Raw genomic sequence first — 20,985 nt, forward strand, 5'->3', positions numbered from 1 at the left:
GTCCACCTAGTAACTGTACAAGCCAAAGACCCATATACTGAAAAAATTTAGGATAACCTAAATAAAAAGTCTTAAGTTTGTTAGGGTATGTACTGTCAACATATGATAAGTCTGGGAAGGGTTGATGAAAACCTTGTAGGTCATAAGTTAAATGTAGACATGTAGGTCAGTAAGTTAAATTTTCCTTCATAGCCATATTATTATTTTAAACAATAATTTCGTAAGGATATATTGCTTCAGGGACCATCATAGAGTCTTAAGAAGTGAAAGATACTGGCTAGCTCCATGAGCCTGGGAAAGTCTTTCATTCAAAGAGCATTCATTAAACATCCTGTAAGTTTCTGTACTAGATCCTAGGGTTATAGAATTGGAATTTTGTAAAAAACAACTCCGTCCTTGAGGAGCTTGTTTATTGTTGTTGGTGTTTGTCCTTTGTTCTTGAAGAAGACCATGGCATCAGGGAGATAATGTCATGACAAGCTAATGAATTAGATTTGAGTGAGGCAGTGCTGTCCTAAATCACCAGCCTCACATTCTCTTCCAAAGTCATCTGGGTCCAGTGGTCAGATACAAATCAGGATGACTGAAGATGATCAGGATGTGAGGCAGTCAGAGTTAAGTGACTTGCCCAAGGCCACACAGCTAGCACAAGTCAAGTATCTGAGATCACATTTGAACTCAGGTCCTACTGACTCCAGGACCTATATGCCAGTGAAAGGGTATTGAATTATATATGGGATTTCAATGTTTAAAGGGAATTTTCAGGATGGAAACAACCTCTGCCAGACTGGCAACTATTCTGTTTGACCCACTGAGGTATTAAGTTTCTTGCCAGGAACACACAGTCAATACAAAGGATTTGGACTCCAATTATTCTAAATTCTAAGGTAACTAGATGATTCAGTGAAAAGAGACTTGGACCTGGAGTCAGGAAGATGTGAGCTCAATTCTGATTTCAAAAGTTTATTAGTTAAGTGACCTTGTTCATAACCTCTGTTCACCTCAGTTTCCTCAAATTGTAAAATAAGGACAATAATAGCATTCATTGTGAAGATTAAATGAGATAATAGTTGTAAGGTGCCTGGCATGTAGCAGATGCTAAATAAACACTTATTTCTTTCTTCTAAGACCAACTTTTTATCTTTTGTGCATTACTGCCTCTCATTTGTAAAATGGAAATAAAAATAGAATCCTACCTTGCAGAATAGTTATGACAATCAAATAAAGTAATACACACATACACATACACATCCATGTATATACACAGTGCTTTGCAAACATCTAAATGCTATATAAATGTCAGCTATTATTTGTATCATATAAAAACTAGTCCTCTTTTTGTTCAATGCAATTCAGAAAGAAAAAGTTCTGAGACAAGTTGTTTTGCTATTATTCTTTTATATTTAACATTCTGCAAACTATTGCATAGGTGGATGAAATATCAGTTTTTTGTAGTTTAATAAATGTATTAGAAAGCAAGATCATCTTCTCTTGGCTTATTGAAAACACCCTTTGCAAAACTCCAAGAGCAGACAGTATGATAGAAATGATATATGTCATCATATTCCAATATTTTTTTTATTTCTTCTGTAAGCTTAATCTATGTGTAAAAGTTTTTTATTCAATGCTTTTTTGGGGATTTTGAATATTTGGTATGTGAATCTTTTAAAAACAGGTTCTTAAGTTTTTATGGATCCATGTAATATTTTGGAATTTGAAGAGAATTGTGATTATTGTCATATTCTAGTACCATTTATTGGCTGAGTTTTCCAGGTTATTTTGATACCTGCTTTTATAGTATGAGACTTCTTAAAAATAATCCATTTTCAATAACAATCATTGTTGGAAGGTTGTGGGAAATCTGGGACACTATTACACTGTTAGTAGAGCTGTGAACTCATCTAACCTTTCTGGAGAGAAATTTGAAACTACACCCAAAGGGCAACAAAAATGATCATACCCTTTGATCCAGCAATACCACTACTGGGTCTATACCCTGAAGAGATGATGAAAAAGGGTAACAGCATCACTTGTACAAAAATATTCATAGCAGCCCTGTTTGTGGTGGCAAAGAATTGGAAATCAAGTAAATGTCCTTCAATTGGGAAATGGCTTAGCAAACTGTGGTATATGTATGTCATGGAACACTTTGTTCTATTACAAACCAGGAGGGACGGGATTTCAGGGAAGCCTGGAAGGATTTGCATGAACTGATGCTGAGTGAGATGAGCAGAACCAGAAAAACACTGTACACCCTAACAGCAACATGGGGATTATGATTAACCTTGACGGACTCACTCAGGGATAATTTTGGACTGGAGAATACCATCTGTATCCAGATAAAGAGCTGTGGAATTTGAACAAATGTCAAGGACTGTTCCCTTTAATTTAGGGAAAAAAAAACAGATATCTTATCATCTGATCTTGTTATCTCTTATACTGTTTGCTTCTTCCTTAAGGATGTGATTCCTCTCTCATCACACTAAATTTGAATCAATGTACAACATGGAAACAAAATAAAGACTGACAGATTGCTTTCCATGGTAGGGGGGAGGGAAGTAAGTTTGGGCAAAAAATTGTAAAACTCAGAACTCAAATAAAATGTTTTAAAATTTAAAAAATAATCCTTTTTGGTATAATATATTATAAAGATGAAGTTAATGATCAAGAAAGTAATGTGCTGGGAGAAAAGGAAAGGAGAGGTAGAATGGGCTGTTATTTCACATAAAAGAGGCAAGAAAAGGTTTTTGCAATGGAGAGGAAGGGGAGAAGGTGAATGAGCCTTCACTCTCACCGGAAGTGACTCAGAGAAGAAATAACATATACATTCAATTCGGTATAGAAATCTATCTTACCCTAGAGAAAAGTAGGAGAGGAAAGGGATGGGAGAAAGGGGATGGGGGAGGTGAGGGAACAGGGTGGAAGGAGAGAGAGAGAGAGAGAGAGAGAGAGAGAGAGAGAGAGAGAGAGAGAGAGAATAGAATAAATGAGAGTAGGGAGGAATAGGATGAAAGATGAAATACAGTTAGTAATTACAGCTGTAGGAAAAAGTTTTGAAGCAATTTCTTTGATAGATTTATGATAAAGAATGCTTTCCATCCCCAAAGTCAGAGCTAATGGTATCTGAATATAGACTGAAACACTTTTTTTCTCTCACTTTATTTTTCTTGATATTTTTCTTTTTTTATGTGTATGTGGGTTATGTTTACTTTAACATGATTATTGTAGTAATGTGAAAAAATTTTAAAAAGGAATAATCCTTCTCTAATTTCAGGTCCAGCATGTCTAACATAACCTATCATTTCCATAAACAAATTCACATAACTCAGGTTTCATGCTTCTGAACTGAGTTTGTATAAAATGAAATTTTGATTCTACAACTTGGATCTTAGCTGTTTCATAGGTCCTATCTAAAGGAAAATAATTTTTCACAAATCTAGTGGTATCTACTACCACTAATTAATATTACTCAGTAAAGTGGCATCTGATTTTTCCAAATGTAAAGAAGATTTTTGACCCGTTCATCATTTGTTCCAAGAAGGTCTTTCAATTTTCCTCAGTTTCAGAGATAAAGTATGAATATTTACATAGCTGCCTTCAAGAAATGGGTATTGTGTTTCACTAATATTGTACAGCTTCTTTTAGGACACTTTGTTAAAATTAAAACTTATTATGGTTCATTTATAGTTTCCAAACTATACATAAAGATTGATACCACATGGAACTTAATTGATCAAAATTTCTTCCTTTCATTGAATTCTGATATAAGGGTACTTGTCTCTATCTAAATATTTCTCCTGGATAACTTTATGCCTGATGAGTCTTGTCTGAAAGAGGTCAGGATATTTGTAACTATTGGCTATATTCACTGGTTCAATTTGACCCATAGATTTAGATTCAAATAGCCTCTATTTTTCCTTGTTGAATACTAAAGATTTTGTACTCATAAAATTTAAGTAACGTTTTTATATCATTGTAGGAAGATTTCACAAGATGAAGAAGTTATCAGATTTATTTTTAATGGAGTGATGTAGCTTTATATCATCCATATGTATTAACTTATTAATAAGATAATTTGGTTTGCTGCCCTCTTTAATTTGGAAGCCATCCATAACTTAATTTAGGAAAGGTACTAATAGAGAGTAGACAGAATCGTAATTGGCTTATATTTAATCTCTGAAAAAAAGGGCACATTTTATATCAATTCTATCTGATTATTGTGTTGGCGACGAGTTTTAAAGTAGAGAATGCTAATATTCAATTGGTTCATTATACTAGAGTCTAATCAATGTATTTGCAGTTCATGAATAAGTTATAAATTTGAAATGAAGTCAAAGACCTTTTTATAACCAATAAAGGTATTTATAATATTCTTGAAAATTTAGAAAACTTATTCAATAAATACAGAACTGATAATAAGTTATTGATTTCTCCCCACTCCCAGAACTTTGGAGCACACTATTTTCACTATTCAGTCATCTATAAACTTTTACGTTTTTATGGGTTAGTTTTTTTGGTTTTGGTTTTAGTCATAAAAGCCATGAATGTTTTTGTACAAAGTACATAAACATATAACTAATCTAGATTTGGAAGGTCACTAATTTTAGCCTATTGGCTAATTTGACAAAAAAATGAAAACTATAAATGTTGGATGTGGTAAAATTGGGGTATTAATATAAGGTTGGTGGAATTGTGAACTGATCAAGCCATTCTGGACAGTAATTTGGAACTATACCCAAAGGTCAAGCAAACTGTATTGATACCAGCAATACCACTACTGGTTCTACATCCCAAAGGAATCATATAAAAGGGAAAGCATTTAAAAATGCAATAATTTTTATAGCAGCCCTTTTTGTGATAGCAAAATATTGAAAATTGAAAGAAGATCTGCCATTTGAGGGATGAACAAACTGTGGTATATGAATTTAATGGAATATTATTGTACACTATGAAATGATGAATACAAAGATTTCAGAAAAACCTTAAAAGACTTGTGTGAACTGATCCAAAGTGAAATGAACAGAACCAGGAAAACCCTGGACACAATATCTGTAACATTGTGTGATGATCAACTATGAAAGACTCAACTCTTCTCAGCAACACAATGATCCAAGACAAGTGGACTCATGAAAGAAAATCTTATCCACGTCCAGATAAAAAACTGATGGAATCTGAATGCAGATCAAAACATACTTTTAAAACTTATTATTATTACTGTTATTATTGTCCATTTTTCCATTTTGATTTGTTTCTTCTTTCACAAGTGACTAATATGGATATATGTTTTATATTATGGCACATGTATAAACTCTAGCAAATTATGTATTATTTTTTGGAAGAGGGAGAAAAATTTGAAACTCAAAATCTTGAAAAAATGAATGCTAGAAATATTGACTAAATTGACTAAATGCTAAAAATTATAGTTTCCAAATAATACATAAAGATTGATACTACATGGGACTTAATTGCAAGAATGGGATTAAAAAAAAAATCAAATCACTTCCTATTCGAAAAAAGCAGCAATGTGGTATTATGTTTACATTTTAGAGGAAACTAGTGAAATACTATGCTATATAAATCATGCACAACTAAAGTTTGAGCTAATAATTAAGAGTCTTATTCATCCCTAACACTTTCTAGTTTGGCATAAAAGCTAGTCTCAGTTACTTTCCTTGTGTAAACTGTTTTGTTATATCAATAGGACAAAAGCTGTCTGTTTTTCCTTTGAGCCAACTTGGATTTTATTTTGTTGAAATTCTTGGTAAATATAAGCAACTGAAAATTTTTCTGATCATCCTTTTCTTTCTTTTTTTTTTTTTAGGGTTTTATTTTGGCAAGGCAATGAGGTTAAGTGGCTTTCCCAAGACCACACAACTAGGTAATTATCAAATGTCTGAGGTTAGATTTGCACTCAGGTACTCCTGACTCCAGGGCCGGAGCTCTATCTAGTGTGCTACCAAGTTGCCCCCGATGATCCTTTTCTGTATTTCTTTTTCTTCCAAATACTGCTTCTTTTGGTTCTGTATTAAAGTTTTGATGTTGAATTCTTTACTTTACTCTTTGCTTTGATGCCTTGTATTACCTTAAGGCTCTGACTTTGCTTTCAGTTACTTAGTAAGAGAATCCAGAATTTCGGTTATACTTTTGTTTCAAAATTCTGAATTTTTCTTTTTTTATTGCCTTTAATTGCACAATGCAGAGTGCAAATTTTTCTTTCTCTCCCTTTCTTTCTCTCTTTTTCTTTTTTCTTTCTTTCTCTTTCTTTCTTTCTTTCTTTCTTTCTTTCTTTCTTTCTTTCTTTCTTTCTTTTCTCTTTTTAGATTTTGTGTTCCAAATTCCCTTTCACCCTACTACCTAATCAAGAAGACAAGCTATATGATATCAATTATATCTAAAATCATACAAAGTAGATTAGCCATATTTCAAAAAGAAAAGCAAGAAAAATAAGAAAAATAAAGTGAGAAAATATACTTTAATTTGCACTCAGTATTCATTATTTCTCTCTCTGGATGTAGATAGTATGTTTCCATCATGAAACCTTTGATATTGTCTTAGATCATCATATTGATCAGAGTAGTCAAGTCTTTCATTGATCATCATTACAGTATTTGCTGTACACATTGCACAATGATCTCCCAGTTCTTGTTGCTTCACTTTACATCAGTTCATATAGGTCTCGCATATTTTTCTGAAATCACCCTCCTCATAATTCATTATAGCACAATAGTATTCCATCATAATCATGTGCCATTACTTGATTATTCATTCCTTAACTGATGGGCATCACCTCAATTTTCCAGTTGTTTGCCACCACAGAAAGACTTGCTATAAATGTTTTTGTACATATAAGTCCTTTTCTTTAGATTTACTAGAGGGTATTTCTAGGTTAAAGGGTATGCACTGTTTTATACTCCAAATTAGTCTCCAGAATGTTTGAGCTGGGGGTACTGCTCCACCTATAATTCACCAATATACCTGTTTTTCCCTCATCCCCTTCAGCATTTATCATTTCTGATAGGTGTGAGGTGGTACCTCAAAGTTGTTTTAATTTGCCTAACTCTATTCAATAATGATTTAGAGTATTTTTCATGTCTATAAAGTTTTGATTTTTTCTGAAAATTATCTATTCATATTTATTGAATATCATTTGAGAAATGACTCTTCTTTTTATAAATTTAACTCAGTTCTATATTCAGTATATATATATATATATATATATATATATTTGAGAAATGAGGCTTTTATTAGAGAAATTTGATGCAAATTTTTTTTGATATTGTTTCAATATCTATGACACCTTTAAGTCAGATGTAGTTTTCTGTTTATCTGCTCTATCTTTTACTCTTTCCAGTCTTCTTATATCTCATTCCTCTCCACATACTCTGCAATCCAGTAACATTGGTCATTACGCTGTTTCTCACAAATAACATTTCATCTCTCAGCTCCAAGTATTTTCATTGATTGTTACCCATACATAGAATCTTCTTCCTTATCATCTCCGACTCCTGATCTCCCTGGCTTCCTCTAAGTCCTAGCTAAAACCCTGCCTTCTGCCAGAAGAAGCCTTTCCTTAATTTCCCTTAATGCTAATGCTAATGCTAATGCTAATGTTGTTCTCCCTTCTATCTTTTGTTTGCATATAGTTATTTTCATATATTTCATAAACTATGAGCTCTTTGAGAGACTAATATTTTTGGCCTTTTTTGCATCCCTAGAGCTTGTGGCTTGGTCTCCAGCATTATGGCTGGCACCTAGTAAGTACTTACTAGATTTTTGTTTACTAGCTGCTATAAGATACTATAAAATAATAACTTTGACAACTGTTCTTGCAAAGGGTGGGGGTGGTGGAAGAATATGTATTGATCATCTTCTAGGAGGGAAATTGAGGTATAGAGAAACTGAAGGATTTTTAGCCACAGTGATTGGGAGGAAAGTCCCTTAGCTCTTAGATTAGTGTTATAGGCCATTAGCAATTGTTCTAGTCCTTAACTGAGTCATAGGGTTATGGCATGGCAAGGCCTAGATGCAAACTGGAAGACATTCTGATCCTTTCTCCCTCTAGTCTACCCCTGCCCTCTCCTTTAGTTCTCCTAAAGAGAAGCTTGCATCATCTTTAACTAGAAAAATTGAAGCCATTCATCAGGAGCTCTCTTTTCTCGTCATTTCCTATCATCCCGGTCCCTACTCTCTCTTTCTGTGTTCTTGTCTTAGAGGAAGAGATAGATGTTCCTTCTGTTGCCTTTTATCTATATCCTTGAGGCTATTCTGCCAATCTTATCTGGGAACCTACCTCCCAATCTTCCCCTCTCTTTTTACAATCTCCAATTTCTATATTTTTAATCTACTAACTTGTTCCTTATTTAAGTCACCTAGTTTTATGATATTGAAGTTATGGTTAAATCGTCATCCTCCTTCATGCCAATGAGATCAGGAGGGAATGTTTTTTAATACAGATCTCCTATCCAACCCTTTCTCTCCACTTATGCAGTCAAAATCCTTATTTAATCTTTTTTCACAACCACTTTGATTATATAGCAATAGCTTTCTTATTGATCTCCCTTTTTCATTTTTTCTTCCAGATAACTGTCAAACTGATAACCCTATATCCTTCTCTACTCAAGCATTAATCAATTAACATGTATTTATTAAATTCATCTTATGTACCAAGCACTGAGAAAACATAAAAATGAAGCAATCCTTACTCTCCAGGAGGTTCCCATTTTAATGAGATAAACTCCCTATTGCCTTTAGGCAAAGACAGGACCTTATAACTAAAAGGGACATCAGAAGATATCTAATTCAACTTTTACTCTTACATTTGAGGAAGCTGAGATCCAGGAATTGAAGAAAGTCACTCAAAAAAAGACCAGGGGTAGAATTTCAATCCAGATCTTACCCAAGACCAATGTTCCTTATGTTGTACAGCACAGACTCCTTTCCTACTCCTTTGATATTTAAAATTCTTCATTGTCACTGATTTCAATGTCTTTGCAGGTTGAATGCACCCTACATCCTTTCACACTTTCTGTTAAAACAGCCACTTTGACCTATTTGCTGCTCCATATGAATCAAATGACCTATTGTATCTATTCTCTTCCACAGGAGTGTGTCCTTATCAGTTAAATGCATTTCATCTCACTTTGTCTTAAAATTCTTAGTTTCATTAGAGCACTCTGACTCCCCAGAAAAGGGAGTTAATTTCCTTTCTATACAAATTACTTTGTAATTAGTCCAGACACACAACATTTGGACATAGGTACACACACACACGCACACACACACACACACACACACACACACACATATATATCCACATGTAGAGCTAGAGGTAGAGATGATAGAGATATAGAGATAGAGATAGAGATAGATAACAGATACAGATAACAGATACAGATATAGATAACAGATGCTGATTCCTTTCAGTAGAGTGTATTCTCCTTGAGGATAGGGACTGCTTCTTTTTGTATCATTTTATCCCTGACATCCAGATCAACACTTAGCATGTAGCAAGAAATCAATAAATGTTTGTATAATCTAATTAAATTAAATTTCCAGAGAAATCCAAGTAGACAGGTATCCATTTGTCTGGCCTTTCAATGCTGCAGAGGTTGCCAGAAACAAAAACAAACCCAAAGGCTAAAAAAATAAACAAATAAATAAAAACAAAGAACTTCCCCCCAGGGAAACTCAGGTGAACTTTTTGAAATTAATTGACACTTTCTCCAGCAGCAACCAAAACCCTCCAGCTAAATTCCAAAGCTAACCAGGAAGTTGAGAGCTTCCTTTAGTCAGTAGTTCAATTATTCTGCGGGTAGTAATGGTGTCCTGAGATGGCTCTTCAATGGCACAGTGGATCCAAAAATCTCATTTGTGTATTGAGGGAGAAATCCTTTCCTCCAATCTCTGCCTATGGAAAGGAATGCCTCCTCATGGGGTGAAGAATTCATTCACTACCAAGAGAAAGAATCCTCTTGGTTTTCAGAGGTTTTCACTTTTGTCTACTCCCTCTTCTCCCCATGTATATACTCCTCCCCCAAAGATACAAAGGCAACCCCTCCAAATGTGCCCCTGCCCCAGTTTGGTTAAACACTTTAGGGTGTGGGGGAGGGAAAAACACTTGGTCCAGTGTTTTCTTTATAACAGAAATAACTGAGTGAGGAGGGGGGGGGAGTCACAGTAGCCCTCAATATAATGTCATGGTGATGAAATCTCTCACAGAACACATCCACCAGTACAGTGATTTCTCCTTACTCTGAGGAGACCTGAAAGAATTTTCTCTTAGAAAGCCAATGTGTCACACATGAGTTCAATTTTCGAAATGTTAGGACATGTCTCCTTAGGCAAAGCAAAACAGAAGATTGAGACAATTTTCTGAACAAGTCGTGGAAAATCTTTTCTTTCTCTGAACTTTTCTTTCTTATGGACTACATTATATTTCTTATGTTTTAGATGTCGGAGGTAGGTGTGACTTGGAAATGGTTCTGAGGTTGGAACTGGAAATCTCAGAATTTCTTTAGTTGAATGTGTAACAAACAACAAAAACAATGACATTTATAAAGTGTCTAAAAGATTTGTAGAATGATTTACATATCTTCTCATCTGACTCTCACAATCCTGGGAAGTAGATCTATTATCCTGATTTTACAGATGAGGAAAATGAGTCACCCAGAAAGTAAGTGACCAAGGCAAGATTCCAATTCAGGTCTTCCTGATTTCAAGTTTTTTGCTGTAGCCACTGAGTTACATAGCTCTAGAAATATAAAAAGAATTCACAGGTGCAACAATGGTCTGGTTAAAAGAAACTTATCTTCAAGAGATAGTCAAATTCTTGGAGCTAATCCATGGAGCATTCCTTCCTGATAAACATGATATATAACTATAAATAAGAAATCTGAAGAATGGGACAGGGAAATGGCTTACAAGATCATTGGAATAGAGCTGAAACAGATATTAGAAGTCATCTTGTCCAACCCCTCATTTTTTAGATGAGGAACCCAAAGCCCAGAGATTGTAAATGACTTGTCCTAGATCATACAACTAGGAAGCAGCATAAAGGCAATTCTAATCCAAGTCTCCTGAATGCAAATTCAACATGCTTATCTTCATCATCATCATCATTTTTATAATTATTATTATTCTGAATTTCATAATCATACAACTTGGTTAGTAAAAAGTCAGGGATCAGAAATTAGTCATTTTTATACTTGAGATATATTTAATTGAATGGAGGTTATGTGGTGGGCTATGGAGAGATAGTGTTGCTTGGTCAGTTGTAGGGAAGTGTGCAGTCCATCATACAGATCAGTCATTCCTCATCCCTTAATCTTTAGGAGGAGGCAGAGGACATGCAGGTACTGACAGAATGAAATGAGGGACTCCTTGGGAATGTGAGACGCAGACCTAGGCAACGGAGAAAGATGTTCATACCATATGATATAACAGGGTTTTAGAGAGTTTTAAAAAGAAATGGAAACACCCCCCCCCCCCCCGTATTGTCACCTCATTGATGTGCCCTAGTTTCAGCTTTAGGGCAGATAGGTGGCACTTGGCCTGAAGTCAGGAAGACTTCTCTTCCTGAGTTCAAATTCATCCTCACTTATTAACTGTATCACCTTGGACAAGTCACTTAACTCTATTTACCTCAGCTTCTTCCTCTGTAAAATGACCTAGAGAAGGCAATAGCAAGCCCATTCCAGGATTTTTGCCAAGAAAACCCCAAAATGAGATCACAACCAACAACAACCACAAATTTCAGCTTTGAAAGTGTTGGAACTAAATTGTTCTTTCTCAGGTGGCTACTTTTTCCTTCTATAGCTACAAAAACATTCAAGTGGACATCAACCAAGTTCTCATTGCTCTTTAGGTGAGAAAAGATACTGGCCAATTCTTTTTAAGAGAGGCGGCTAGGTGGTGTAGTGGATAGAGCAACAGCCCTGGAGTCAGGAATATCTGAGCTCAAATCTGGCCTCAGGCACTTAATTGCCTTGCTGTGTGGCCTTGGGCAAGCCACTTAACCGCATTTGCCTTGCAAAAACCTTAAAAAAAAAAGAATAGTATATTATATGGAACAGCTCAGTTGTACAGTGGTTGGAGCACCAACCTTGGAATCAGAAGGACCTGAGTTCAAATCTGACATCAAACACTTAACAATTAGATAGCTGTTTGACCTTGGGCAAGTCATTAACCCCATTGGCTTAAATAAATATTTTTTTAAAAGAAAAGAACAGTATAGGGGCAGCTAGGTGGCGCAGTGGATAGAGCACTGGCCCTGGAGTTAGGAGTACCTGAGTTCAAATCTGGCCTCAGACACTTAATAATTACCTAGCTGTTTGGCCTTGGGCAAGCCGCTTAACCCCATTGCCTTGCAGAAAGAAAGAAAGAAAGAAAGAAAGAAAGAAAGAAAGAAAGAAAGAAAGAAAGAAAGAAAGAAAGAAAGAAAGAAAGAAAAGAAAAGAAAAGAACAGTATAGTGTGTAAAACAGATTTTGTCTGAGTACAATACTTTTTTTTTTCCAATCTCACACCATAATCCAAATTTCTTCTATATGGAGAAGTCCTGATCAAGGAAAAATTAATAAAATAAAATAAATTAATTTTCAAGAACATTGAATAGAGCAATGTCCTGGAGAGCAACTGGCATGACATCACAAAGATAAAGGCCTGTCAAACAAATTTAATTTTCGATCACAGAAAGACAGGCTTGATACTTCAAGAGGAAGCAAGAGATGCAATATATCTCCACTTTAATAAGGCTTTCAATTCATCTTTTTTTAATGTAACATGCTCATTAATGAACTGGAGAAATGCTTTCAGGGCACAACTGATTGGAAGCTTGTATTTAGAGAAGAGTTATTAATGCCTTTGGTGTGCTTTACAAGGAGGTGAATCTTGGGTTCAGGGCTATTTAAAGTATATTTTATTTGGGGGACCCAACCTATGGATTTCACTGGTTTAGGTAAGGCCTAGTGAGTAAAAGCCTTAAAGAAAGATGGGAACCATAAGAGGTCACATAGAAAGCACATATTAAAAGTAGGATTTGAACCCCACATCTTGACTCCTGGCTTTCTATTCACCATACCAACTGGCCTCTCAGTTATATGCTGGCTATGTATATCAACAAAAGGGCAGCTAGGTGGCACTATTGTGAATATTGTGCCAGATCTGGAATCAGGAAGACACTATGAATTCAAATATAGCCTCAGACTGTTACTTGCTATACCCTGGACGAGTCATTTCACCTAGTTGTCCTTTGTTTCCTCATCTATAAAATGAACTGGAGAAGGAAATGGTAACCACTTCACTATCTTTGCCAAGAAAACCCCAAATGGTGGAGCACCAGTCCTGGAGTTCAAATCTAGTCTCAGACACTTAATAATTACCTACCGAGTGACCTTGGACTTAACCCCATTGCCTTGCAAAAACCCCCCAAAAAGAAAAAGAAACCCCCAAATGGAGTTATGAAAAGTCTGAAATGACTGGTAAACATCAAGAAAAATCAATTTTTTTTAAATTTTATGATTCTACTACTTGCTATCTGTGAGATTATGGGCACAAGCTTTCTGTATTTCAGCATTTATATTTAAAACCCTTCACAAACTATCGTACTTCTCCAGTCTTCTTACACTTAAATCCATTCTCTGATTGACATCTTTCTAGCTTATTTACTGGTCTTCACATATGACACTTCATTTCCTGACTCCTGCTCTTTTGGTAATTATCCTTCACCCTTCATCCTTCTTCCTCCCCACTTCTAATTCCTAGGCGCTCCAACTTCCTTCAAAAAAGGAAAATTCTATAGAGAAATGAGTCATATTTTTTTTTTAAAAAAGCCATTCACCAATTGACAAATGGTCAAAGAATATGCAAAGGCAATTTACAGATGAGGACATCAAAGCAATCCATAGTCATTTGAAAATTTTTCTAAATCACTACTTATTAGAGAAAAATGCAAATTAAAGCTTCTCTGAGGTACCACCTCACACCCCTCAGACTGGCCAATATGACCAGAAAGGACAATGATCAATGTTGGAAAAGATGTGGGAAATCTGGGACACTAATACATTGTTGGTGGAGCTGTGAACTCATTCAGCCTTTCTGGAGAGAAATTTGTAACTATGCCCAAAGGGCAACAAAAATGTGCATACCCTTTGATACAGCAATACCACTACTGGGTCTATACCCTGAAGAGATGATGAAAAATGGTAAAAATATCACTTGTACAAAAAATACTCATAGCAGCCCTGTTTGTGGTGGCAAAGAATTGGAAATCAAGTAAATGTCCTTCAACTGGGGAATGACTTAACAAACTGTGGTATATGTATGTCATGGAAAACTATTGTTTTATTAGAAGGAATTCAGGGAATCCTGGAGGGATTTGCATGAACTGATGCTGAGTGACACAAGCAGAACCAGAAAAAACACTGTACACCCTAACAACAACATGGGAGTGATGATCAACCTTGATGGACTCGCTCATTCCATCAATGACAATTCAGTCAGGGACAATTTGGGACTCTGAAATGGAGAATACCATCTGTATCCAGAGAAAAAACTGTGGAGTCTGAACAAAGACCAAGGACTATTACCTTAAATTTAGAAAAAAAAAACTGATATCTTATTGTCTGATCTTACTATCTTATACTTTATTTTTATTCCTTAAGGATATGATTTCTCTCTCATCGCATTCAATTTGGATCAATGTATACCATGGAAACAATGTAAAGACTGACAAATTGCCTTCTGCGGGGGGGGGGGGGGGAGTAAGATTAGGGGAAAAATTGTAAAACTCAAATCAAATAAAACCTTTAAAAAAAGGAAAATTCTAATTGCTGTGGGAAAATGGGTGTACTAATACACTATTTGTAGAACTGTGAACTGATCCAGACATTCTGGAAAGTAATTTTTGAATGATGTTCTAAAGGCTACTAAACTGTGACTTAGCAGTATTGCTATTTGTTTACTGTCCAAAGACATCTAAGGAAAGGCAAAAAGGATTCCTATGTACAAAAATATTTCTAGAACTCTTTTATTTGTAGCAAAGAATTGGAAATTGGTAAGATTCCAATCAATTGGAAATGGTTGAACAAGTTTAGTATATAAATTTGATAGAATGATATTGTACTATAAGAAATGATTGAGAGGGTTAGTGAGGTGGCACAGTAGTTAGAACATTGGCCCTTAAGTCAGATGGACATGAGCTCAAATCCAGACTTAACCACTTTCTAACTGTGTCACCCTGGGAAAGTCACTTAACCAACAAGAAATAAAATGATGAAGAGGTTCAGAAAAAATGATGAAGGAAAAAACTTGGAAATTCTTTATGAACTAATGCAAAGTAATACGATTAGAACCAGAAGAATAATTTACATAGTAATAGCAATATTGTAAAAATGATTAACTTCGAAAGACTTAGGAAATCTGATCTACTCAATGACTAACCGAAATTTCAAAGAACTCATGAAGAAATACATTATCTATAGATCTCCAGATAAAGAACTGAAGAACTCAGTGCAAATTGAAGCATATTTTTCTTTTCTTTTCTTTTAAATCTGATTAATATGACCTATTATATTGCATGACTATACATATTTTTATGGATTTCTTTGTGTTCTCAATGAGTGGAGGAGAGGAAGTAAGAAAATTAAGAACTGAAAATAAAATAAAACTGATTTTTAAAAAGACAGCTTAAATCTTAGCTTCTGTAGGAGAATTTTTCTGATCTTTTCTCTCTACTAGTCTCTTCTGAGATTATTTCTTATTTATGCTATATACATATATGCATATTTGTGTGTGTTAAAGTAAAAATATGTATGTAGAGAGAGATGATAGACAACTAGATAGAAATATATATATAATATATATTTAGCTGTCTGAATTTTGCTCCTCCCATTAGAATTAGAATTCCTTGAGATTTGTAGTTGAAGCATTCAGGTTAGTATTTGGCATGTAAAAATTGATTAATGGATTTTTAAATAGCTATTTTTTTGTTAACTACTTAACTTCTCCTCCTCAGTTTCCTTATGTATAAAATGGGGTTAATAATAGCACTTACCTCACAGGGTTAGTTTGTGGATCAAATGAGATAACTTATTTGCAGTGTTTTACAAATCTCACAGTGCTAAGTAAAGCTATTATTATCCATTCATTTATTCATCCGTATAAGGAGCACTTCCTTATTTTTGAAAGTGAAGAGTAGAAGAGGTCAATGAGGGAGTCTATATGAAAACTCTTTGAAATCTTTTCAAATAGGACAGATTCTCATTATGCAATCTGATTTTAAGAGGGATTCTATCTAATGCTATCTCTAAATAGAGCAAATCAAGACAAACCCCTGCCAAGATCTGACATCATGGAGTCAGGTCATGTGTAGCCCTTTGCAAGGGAAAGGATGAGATGGGAATCAGTCAAGGTGAGAGCAATACTCTCAAGCTGAAGATACGAACGGAGTTAGAGGAGACTGAAAATTACTGCAAGGTCGGAAGGGGGGGGAAGTAAAGAATCTTGGTGGAAATGGCTTCTGGGCAAGAGGACTGACCAGGATACAGACTCAAGGTGGGGGAGGGGTGTCACCCATGAAGCATTTCCCTAAAGAAGATTATTATCCCCACCACAATGTTTTAGGGGTAAGCAGAGCCCACTGTCATGGTCCTTGCTTCTTACACAATCTGAGAGCCACAGAGCATGTGCATTAACACTTGAGGGTCGAGGAAGGCACAGAAGCTATTAGATTATATGTTCTATCTGGCCCTTCATGGCTTGAGTTGAACCCTAAGGATCCTTTTTTTACTCTTGGTTAATCATGTAAACTAGACATACAGTAGTACCTAAGTGGCATAGTGGATAGAAGACTGGACCTGATTTGAATAAATTCCAATTCAGATACTTACTAGCTCTGTGACAAGGCACTTAATGTCTCTGATTTAGTTGCTTACCTGACTCAGTTTCGCCATCTATAAAATAAAGATAATAACAACTAGTTCTTTGAGATGTTGTAAAGATAAACTTAGATTACATTTTTACAAGAAGTACTAGCACTCATTTGTTATTATGTGAGCCACATCAGTCTATTATTATTCTAAATTATTTAATTCTAACTTATAAATTATTTCACTCATATTAGCCTCAATTTCCTCATTAGAATATAGTCTCCTTGAGGACAGGGGCTATGATTTTGTCTTTCTTTGAATCCCCAGTAACTGGCTAATCAAGTATCATCTCCAGTTTTCCTGATCCACATCTGGACACTGAACTCACATGACTCTGGAGAAGAAAGTGAGGCTGATGACTTAGCATAACATGCTCCTCACTCCAATCTAATTCATTTGTATGTCATAGCATTACCTCCCTGATGTCATGGTCCTTTTTGAGAATAAAAGATAGCTTACAACAACGGCATGGCTTATCAATAGTTTGTTATTTGACTCATGGAAAGTGCCTTTAAAATGTTTGTAGATTACATGATCATATAAATATATAAATGTGTTCTACTATGAAGTTATATACGAGAGTGTGCCTAAATAAATCATCTATAAAAGTCAGATTATTAAAGAGGAGAAATACATCTATATTTAGTTTGGGGTTTAAGAAACTGCATTTTTTGGGAGGAAAAAGTTCAGGCAGCAATTGTAGACAATAACAAACTCATCTTGCTGCTGTTCAATTCCCAATAAAATTAATTTACTTGTGGATTTGACTGACGTTCTTTGGCCAAGGATTAGAGAGGTCATGGTGGTATGGGATGAGTAGAAATGACATTCTTTGATAGATCTATGAGATTATAGGTAAAAAAGGAACTAACCCAGAATATGTCACTAGAAAAAATAATGACCTTATTCTTGGACTAATTTTAATAACATGTTTACATAAAGGCATACTGTTTATACTGTTAATTAATATTGACAAACCATGACATATGTATAAACATGCATATATACACAGACACAGCTTGGTACATATATATATATATAGATAGATATATAGATATATAGATACATATATGCAAACACAAACACAAAAACACATTTATGCCCACTTGAATGCAAGATTCTTGAAAATAAGTATAATTTCATTCTTTATGTTTGTTCCCCAAACACCTAGCTAGTGAGTGCTGAATAAATAATTGTTAATTATTCTTCCTATCAGTGTCTTGAGGTAAATAATATAAGCATTATCCCTTTTTATAGATGAAAAAACAGAGACTTAAAAAACTTGTCCACTAGTTATCACTAGTACTAAATTCAGTCTCCAAGCCCATCAACCTGCTTTTTCGATAGGAACGTTGACATGAAGTGAGCCAAACTGCTTCAGGTCTGCTTGTTCAACACTGAAGTTCTCAAATGTGGAAGGATTGTACACCCATTGAAAACAATCCAAAAGAAATGCAAACTGTGTCTATCCCCATAGTCTACTTACTTGTACATAAGAGGTACTTAATAAATGTTCATTCATTCTTTCATTAATTTATAACTCTATACCTCTCATTTGTCTGCCTGTGAACTTGCAAATGTGTCTCAGTAATCTGAATATTACATGTAACTTAGGAAAACATCATGAAGTTAGCTATTGTGAACAGTGTCCTCAGTGCAACCTAGACAAAACACACATGTTTTTCCTATCTTTGCTATTGCCCTAGTATCACTATTTGGGAAAAATGGAACTTTTTGCGCCTCTGCCTCTACATGTGACTTAGGGGTTGGGGATATTCATTAGGGAGTATATGCAATTCATTCAGTTTCTTAAAATCAGCAGGAGGTTCACAAGCTTTCAATCAAGATCTTTCTTTTTTCCTAAATAAGAGATTATCTCATTTGAAGAGGAATCAAGAAAAATCAGAGCAGGTTCCTGTAGATGAGGGTAGATAGGTAGATAAGTAGATAGATAAAGATATCTACCCATACAATTCTTATACACATGCACACATGTACACATATATATGTGTATATGAATTGGGTGTGTGTATGTAAGCCCCACAAAAATGAAACCACCACAAGGTTTGGATTATGATGTGTGCTAGGTTGATTTTTAATTCACTTTTCCAGGCTTTCTGGCACTAAAGAAATGAAATATCTTGCTTCTTTTCCATTCCCACTCTTGCTAATAGGATTAGTAGGTGGGTGCTCTCTCCACATCTGAAGAAAAGCAATGGCATGCTATTATTTCCTATGCATATGTTAGGAGACAAAAGTACCTCCAACAGATTCCATATTCAGAAAGACTCTAGAACTTCTTAAAAGTTCCTAAGAAACAAGAAAAAGGTACATTTCAAATTTAGTATTAGAGTTTTTTCCCCTTCCCCTTCCTTGAGAAAATTGCTTTTAAAATAGTTAACTAGTTAATTGGCTTTTATTCTTATTTTGCAGATGGTGGGGGGGGGGGGAGAAACTAATGAAGGAACACAAGTCACTAAATTTTAGTCACTTTCTGGGTGGCTGATTTTGTGTGTGTGTGTGTGTGTGTGTGTGTGTGTGTGTGTGTGTGTGTGTGAATTCATTGGGAGGAACTGTCACAGAAATATTCCTTCTTTGCAATTCTTTTCAATTTGTACCATCCTTCTCTCCACAACTCGTTTTTTCCATTTCCAGGATAAAATATGTTTTTCTTTTCTTCCCTTCCTCATTTTCTCCATCCTTTACCCTTTGACACTCCTCATTTTCCTCCTCTGCTTTTTAAGTGTTCCAGGTCCTCATAAGTAAGATTCATTCATTATAGTTTCCTTTTCACTAGTAGTGACTATGATTTCTACTCCCCACAGCCAGTCACACTTTTCTCACCACTCTTCAATTTATCAGAGAGAGAGAGAGAGAGAGAGAGAGAGAGAGAGAGAGAGAGGCAGAGAGGCAGAGAGGTATAGAGGTATAGAGAGACTGAGAAAGAGAGACAGAAAGACAGAGAGAGTGAGAGAGAAGGAGAGAGAGAGAGAGAGAGAGAGAGAGAGAGAGATCATTATAGTTATAGTCTATTATTTTGGGCATAGAAAACAAATGAGAGTCAGGCAGTCTTTCCAAGAAAATAAATGAGAATCAGACAGTCTTTCCAATTATGGTTGTAATGATACAAAGGCTAATAAATTGAACTATTTACTGAGGAATTGTTTGAGATTTTATAGCTCAATCAAATAAAACTTTTATATTTGCATACATACATACATATATCTTTAATACACATATACATAACATATAGATATGTGTGTGTGCAATTATGTACCCCAAAATATATGTATACATATCAAGGAGGGGAGTTTTATTCCTCCTGGCACTATTACATTTCAATGTTTAACTTCGTGGTAGATTTTTCCAAAACAACAAGTCTTCATTTTGTGGTTTGTTAGCCCCTTTCTAGAGGTGAAACTAAAGTCAAGAGCCTTAGGAATGGAGTTTAAAAACATCACAACTCCCGATGTTTTCAAAGACACATTATCTCCTAGCCCACCCGCACCCCCTGCTTACCTAATGTCACTCATGGCTCCCACCCTCCCTCCCTGCCTACATGCATATTCAACGGACCATATGTTTGATCTCAAACATCTCCGGGCATTATAGGTTCTATTCACCCAATGACTTGGAGAGAGAGAGAGAGAGGGAGAGAGAGAGGGAGAGAAGGAGAGAGGAAGAGAGGGAGAGAGAGAGGGAAAGAGGGAGAGAGAAGAGGGGAGAGAGAGAGAGAGAGAGAGAGAGAGAGAGAGAGAGAGAGAGAGAGAGAGAGAGAGAGAGACTGTTTGAAAGAGTATTCAAGGGATTTCTGAGAAAGAAATCCCAGTACACAAGTGTTCTGTGTGGACCAGGATGGGGTCTGCTTTAACTCTAACACACACATTTCAGCAGAAAAACTCACACGAGCCTTAAGAAATTCTCTCATTCTTTTCCCATAAAGGAGTGGGACAGAGATCTCATGAAGGATGGATTTAAGTAGGAGCTTACAGACATAAAACCTACCCGTTTCTCAGGATCCAAGGGGAGTCCAAAGAAAGGGTTTTGCAGGTTGACAAGGC

The sequence above is a fragment of the Macrotis lagotis genome, chromosome 6, assembly GCF_037893015.1.
Source record: "Macrotis lagotis isolate mMagLag1 chromosome 6, bilby.v1.9.chrom.fasta, whole genome shotgun sequence".
Taxonomy (NCBI): Eukaryota; Metazoa; Chordata; class Mammalia; order Peramelemorphia; family Peramelidae; genus Macrotis; species Macrotis lagotis.